Raw genomic sequence first — 6285 nt, forward strand, 5'->3', positions numbered from 1 at the left:
TTAGGAAATCACTGGCCTACAGAAATGTCAAATCCATTACAATGAAGTCTGGGAGACGGGAGACGAGCAGTGTCCGCACACCGCTCAGGCAGTGAAGTATGGCAGCCTAAACAAATTAAATAACAGTGCGCTTTAATAAAAGATGCTTAAATTGGTGACGAGATGTTACAATTTGCTACAGTGTATTCATATTAGTGACATTTAGCAAATTCACACTTGTGTTTCTAGAACTTGTTGTTCCAGAAAATTATAGTGGCTGGCTAGATTATTGAAAAATATGTTTTGTTTGTGATGCTTAAAATTATAATTAGTATAGTGAACTGTGCTCGAGACGCAAACCTAAGACATCTCCGTGACATCACATATACATCCCAAATCAGTGACGAACAATTGAGCAACCTGTGCAGCCACTCAGGGGCCACAGTGGTAAGGGGACCACCTCCATCTATAAAGCAGGTGGAATTATGCGATGATTCCCTATTGGACTTCAAAGAGCCCATATAGTGTTCTTACTAGAGATGAGCGAACCGGTCCCGGTTCGGCTCGAGGTCGGTTTGCCGAACGGAGGTCCCGTTCGAGTTCGGCTCGTCGAACGTTCGACGAACCGAACTCGAACTGCATAAGAAACAATGGCAGGCAATCACAAACACAGAAAAACACCTAGAAAACACCCTCAAAGGTGTCCAAAAGGTGACAAACAACTCACAACACATGGGAAAGTGACAAGGACATATACTCATGCGAAAACAAAACAGCTGGACAAGGAAAAAGAGGAGGACACACAGATATATGAGTATATGCAAGGAAACCGATTCCATTAATGTGCAACTTGAGCCCTGCTCATTTTAGGCTTCCAATCTGGATAAATTGCCTGAGCTCGCCACGTACGCCTTGGGGATCTTGTCGTGTCCTGCAGCCAGCGTTCTCTCGGAACCTGTCTTCAGTGCTGCTGGGGGTCTGCTGGCAGATAAGCACACATGTCTGTCCACTGACAATGTGGACATGGCTCTCAGAGGACTTTTCTTCCCCTGGGTCAGCCAGGGGACGGGAAAGGCACGCGTATTTTTGAGAGTGCTTCATGCAAAGCATCTTTTTCATCTTGAAAATTGGGTCAACTGATGCCAGTCAAGTGGGGTGTGTGTGGCCCATTTAGTGGAAACGAGGGAGACTGTGGTTGGAGTCCCCTCGCTGTGTTTCTAAAAGAACCAAGATGAACAAGTCATGGCTCTCAGAGGACTTTTCTTCCCCTGGGTCAGCCAGGGGACGGGAAAGGCACGCGTATTTTTGAGAGTGCTTCATGCAAAGCATCTTTTTCATCTTGAAAATTGGGTCAACTGATGCCAGTCAAGTGGGGTGTGTGTGGCCCATTTAGTGGAAACGAGGGAGACTGTGGTTGGAGTCCCCTCGCTGTGTTTCTAAAAGAACCAAGATGAACAAGTCATGGCTCTCAGAGGACTTTTCTTCCCCGGGGTCAGCCAGGGGACGGGAAAGGCACGCGTATTTTTGAGAGTGCTTCATGCAAAGCATCTTTTTTTTTTTCAAAAGGGGGCTCAACCGATGCCAGTCAAGTGGGGTGTGTGTGGCCCAGTTAGTGGAAACGAGGGAGACTGTGGTTGGAGTCCCCTCGCTGTGTTTCTAAAAGAACCAAAATGAACAAATCATGGCTCTCAGAGGACTTTTCTTCCCCTGGGTCAGCCAGGGGACGGGAAAGGCACGCGTATTTTTGAGAGTGATTCATGCAAAGCATCTTTTTCTTTTTCAAAAGGGGGCTCAACCGATCCCAGGCAAGTGGGGTGTGTGTGGCCCAGTTAGTGGAAACAAGGGAGACTGTGGTTGGAGTCCCCTCGCTGTGTTTTACATGCTTTTAGAAGGGCATGACATGGCTTGGAGGTTGACTTTCAGCATCTGCAAACTGTTGCTACCAAAATGCTGCCTTTCCAACACCTGTGGTTATAGAAATGTGGAACATACTGATGAAGATGAGACGCAGATACCCGATTGGGATGACAACTTAAATATTCGGTCAGGGCAAGAAGAGGCTCGGTCTGAGGGGGAGGGGAGTGCAAACACAACAATTAATGATGAAGTTCTAGATCCCACCTACTGTCAACCCACAGTCAGACACTCGAAGAGGTCAACAGAGGCGGTTGAGGAGGATGCAACCGACGACGAAGTTACCTTGAGCCTTCCTGGACACAGTCGGAGCACTGGTAGCACGTCTACAACTGCATCCTCAGCCACCACTCTGCCTCTGAGCATTATTCGGGGTGGATCAACAGGTCGCATGCCCTCTAAGCCTTGCCTAGCCTGGTCCTTTTTTGACATAGAAAAAGATCGCCCAAATTATGTGATCTGTAAAATTTGTCATGGTTCTCTTAGTAGAGGTCAAAACCTCAGCAGTTTGACAACTTCTTCCATGAATCGTCACATGAATAAATATCATATGGCCCGGTGGGAAGCTCACCGTGCTGCAATGCGGCCTAGCGGAGCGAACCATCCACCGCCTGCCCCTTCCAGTGCATCCGCGCGCTCGGCATCTTCTAAGACTGTGGGGACAGCTGTCACACCTGTTTTTCCACCCACAACTTCCACCACTGTAACCGCAACAGGCAGTTTGCTTGGTAGGTCGTCAGTTGGTTTGGAAGGGGAAACAAGTGAGTGTGTACAGCTCTCTCAGACATTGATAGCACCAACATTGGATGAAGGCAACATCATGTCTCCGCCTGCACTTTCCTCACAAACCTGCATTTTTCCAGGGACACCCTACTCAACACCGTCTACACACAGCAGCCAGATCTCTGTCCCTCAGATGTGGTCAAATAAAAGGCCACTTCCTGCGACCCATGACAAAACTAAGAGGTTGACTCTATCCCTCTGTAAGCTGTTGGCTACCGAAATGCTGCCTTTCCGCCTAGTGGACACACAGGATTTTAGAGACCTTATGTCTGTCGCTGTGCCCCAGTACCAGATGCCCAATCACCACTGCTTCTCCAAGAAAAGCATGCCCGTGCTACACCAGCATGTCGCACACAACATCACCACTTCCTTGAGAAACTCTGTGTGCGACAGGGTGCATTTCAACACAGATACTTGGACCAGTAAGCATAGACAGGGTCATTACATGTCACTGACTGGGCACTGGCAAACTATGGTGAGAGATGGAGAAGGGTCTGCTGTACAAGTCTTGCCGTCCCCACGAGTTGTTTCAATCCTTCTTCTGTATGTAGAAGTTAATACACTGCTTCTGCCTCTTCAACCTCGTGTGGGTCCTCCACCTTGGCGCAAACCCTGTGTGGTCAGGCCACCCTTCCTTGTAACTGCGCACAAGGACTACCACACACCTCCTTACTATGCTGGCAGCAGAGCTCAATGCCATCAGGCGGTCAAAGTTTTACTTTGAAATGTATGGGAAATGTGAGTCACACCGCTGAGAAGTTGTGGACGGTTAGCTCTGGAGACCGAGTTTCATCAATGGTTGTCTCCACTCAACCAGCAGCCAGGGAAGGCCGGGTGCGACAATGATGCAAACATGGGTGCGGCCCTTCGCTGTGACAATGTGACACACGTGCCTTGTGTGGTTCACGTGTTGAACCTGGTTGTCCAGCAATTTTTAAAGCACTATCCTGGCCCACATGGCCTTCTGCAGAGAGCACGGTGTAACGCCTTCCTTGATCCACACACTCAGATGGGCTGTTAATGATAGGCTAGAGGGAAGCCACTCACCAAGCAGGACCCCTAGAACCCTGAAACCCTTTAACCCCTATACAGGGATTAGGAATTGCACAGGGCCCAAGGTGATTAATACCTGTGGAAGGCTGCAGTTCCAGAGAATAGTAGTCAGGCAGGGTCAAAACATTAATTGAGGAACAGGAACAGAATGGGACGGCCAGGACTTAATCAGAAAACAAGCAGAGGTGAAATGCGGATCGGCCAACAAGGTACATAAACAGCAAGCAGGAAAAGTAGTCAGGTAACAAGCACACAAAATCATAAAACTGAACTGGGGGTAAAATTAACCAGAGGTTCATAGCTATGTCTGGCAGTGGCCTGCAGACAGGATGTGCATAAAAAAGGGTGTGGTGTCTTCCCATTGGTTGTAGCTGAATGATGGTATTTCATCTGTGAGATACCCACCAGCTACATTCAGCCAGAGATTCTGCATCTGTCAAGGTAATGCAGCCCAGTGGGTGAGCATAACCTGCGTCCACCTGCGCCGCTGGCATCGACTCCTCTCCCATCATCAGCACTATTCATGAAAGGAACACGTTGTCACCTGGCGACCGGAGTACAAATTGACGGAGCGGACTCCGTTGGTGACTTAATAGCCGTGTGCGGCAATGATGCAAACCTGGCTGCGGGCCATCGTCAGGGCAATGTGACACACGTGCCTTGTATGGCTCACGTGTTGAACCTAATTCTCCAGCAATTTTTAAAACACCATCACGGCCTACATGGCCTTGTGCAGCGTGCACGCTCGCTATGTGCTCACTTCCATCGTGCGCACACAGCAGCTCAACAACTTTCGTCGCTACAGAAGTCTTTAGGTCTGGTGGTTAAACGCCTGAAATGCGATGTGCCCACACGCAGGAATTTGAATCTGCACATGTTGCAGCGTTTGTGGCAGCACCGCCGACCCCTACTGCAATACGTTATGACATATAGCCTGGGATAACTTGATCCAGAGGTGGTGCAGATCACGCTGCTGGAGTGGTGTCAGATCAATGACCTATGCACCCTTCTACACAGTTTACAAATGTCGACGAAAATGTTTAGCACTGGCAATGTCATTGTCAGCGTGACAATTCTGGTCATCTACATGATGGAGCACACTGTAATTATTATTCGGAGTCAGGTGTTGGGACAAGAGGAAGGGGAGGAAGTACAGGAGGAGTCATATGCGGAAGGGATAACAAGATCTACGAGGTCCAGATGGTCAGCGGCACCTATGCGGCAGTCATGGTGAGGGAGAGGGATTAACAAGGGCGCATAGTATCAGCAAAAAGTGTTGAGGAAGGTGCAGGAGCCCATGAAGAAATGGAGGACGAACTGGCGATGGGCATAGAAGACTCAGCAGATGAGTGAGAGCTTGCTCACATTTCGGTTGTGCGTGGTTGTGGGGAGAGGGCAGAGGAAGGAGGCACGATTCTCACCTCTCTGCCACCAACACACCAAGGATTTGGTCCTCCTGGATGCACAAGACACATGAGCGGCTTCTTGCTGCACTACCTACAACATGACCCTCGGATTGTACGAATTCAAAGTAATCCAGAATACTGGGTTGCCACACTGTTAGATCCCCGGTACAAGACAAAATTTGGCAAAATAATTCCTGCCATAGAAATGGACGCACGTATACAGGAGTATCTGCAGAATGTGGTACGCAATCTTAGATCTACTTTTCCACTAAACACCAGTGCTGCACAGAGTGAATCTCAACGCTTTGTCATGGATAGGAGGAAATGGTCTTTTACTTGTCCACATCTGAGGGACCGAGGGCTGGCTGCTGTGCTGAGATGGCGTTGAGTACGGTGTCCCTGCACAGTTGCACTTTTGGTCATATACCAAAATGAGTTGAAAAAGGACAGATGCTGGTGGAAAGGGGAACAGGTGTGTTGGAAAGGGGAAAAAAGTTTTGGTCCGTGGATTTGGTGGTTAAGCAACAGTAACATTTGCTGAAGAAACACCATCTGTTACAGTGGGACTGGCAGATTTGGATAAAGTGGTATATACTATGTTACCGCTATATAACGAAAATTAATAAGAAAAGAAAGAGAAAGGTATATATCCCCATCAGCAGTCAGTGTCCACCGTGCTCCCAGTTGGAAAAGGAGAGGTTGGCAACTGGAAGGTTTGGTGGAGGATACAGAGCTGTGTGGCTATGAAACTAATAGTAGCCTGAACAGAGTTAGACGCCATTCGGATCTGGAGACTGTGAGCCCTGTTAGCGTCACAGGGTCCACATGCCCACCCAGCCCAGGAACTCCCTGTTAACAACACAGGGGCCATTGAGTACGCTGACCGTGTGCGTAGGGGCACACCTGTGGACAGCAGGCGCATCAGCAGCAGCAGGCCTGTTAATGCCACTGGGCTGCACAAGCAGGACTGGTAGGACAGGAGCTGGTCTTAACCGTTCTGCGTTACCAACTGTGGTGGTGGCCTGCATCGACACCCTATCCTTGCCTACCTCTGGCCTAAAGCCGCAATGGGTTCAACACATGGAGGTGTGCTCTTTCGGAGCATAATAGAAGACTGCGCACCTCCTTGTTGGCTCCAGCCCCTTTTATA

The sequence above is a fragment of the Anomaloglossus baeobatrachus genome, chromosome 3 (genome assembly GCF_048569485.1).
Source record: "Anomaloglossus baeobatrachus isolate aAnoBae1 chromosome 3, aAnoBae1.hap1, whole genome shotgun sequence".
NCBI lineage: Eukaryota > Metazoa > Chordata > Amphibia > Anura > Aromobatidae > Anomaloglossus > Anomaloglossus baeobatrachus.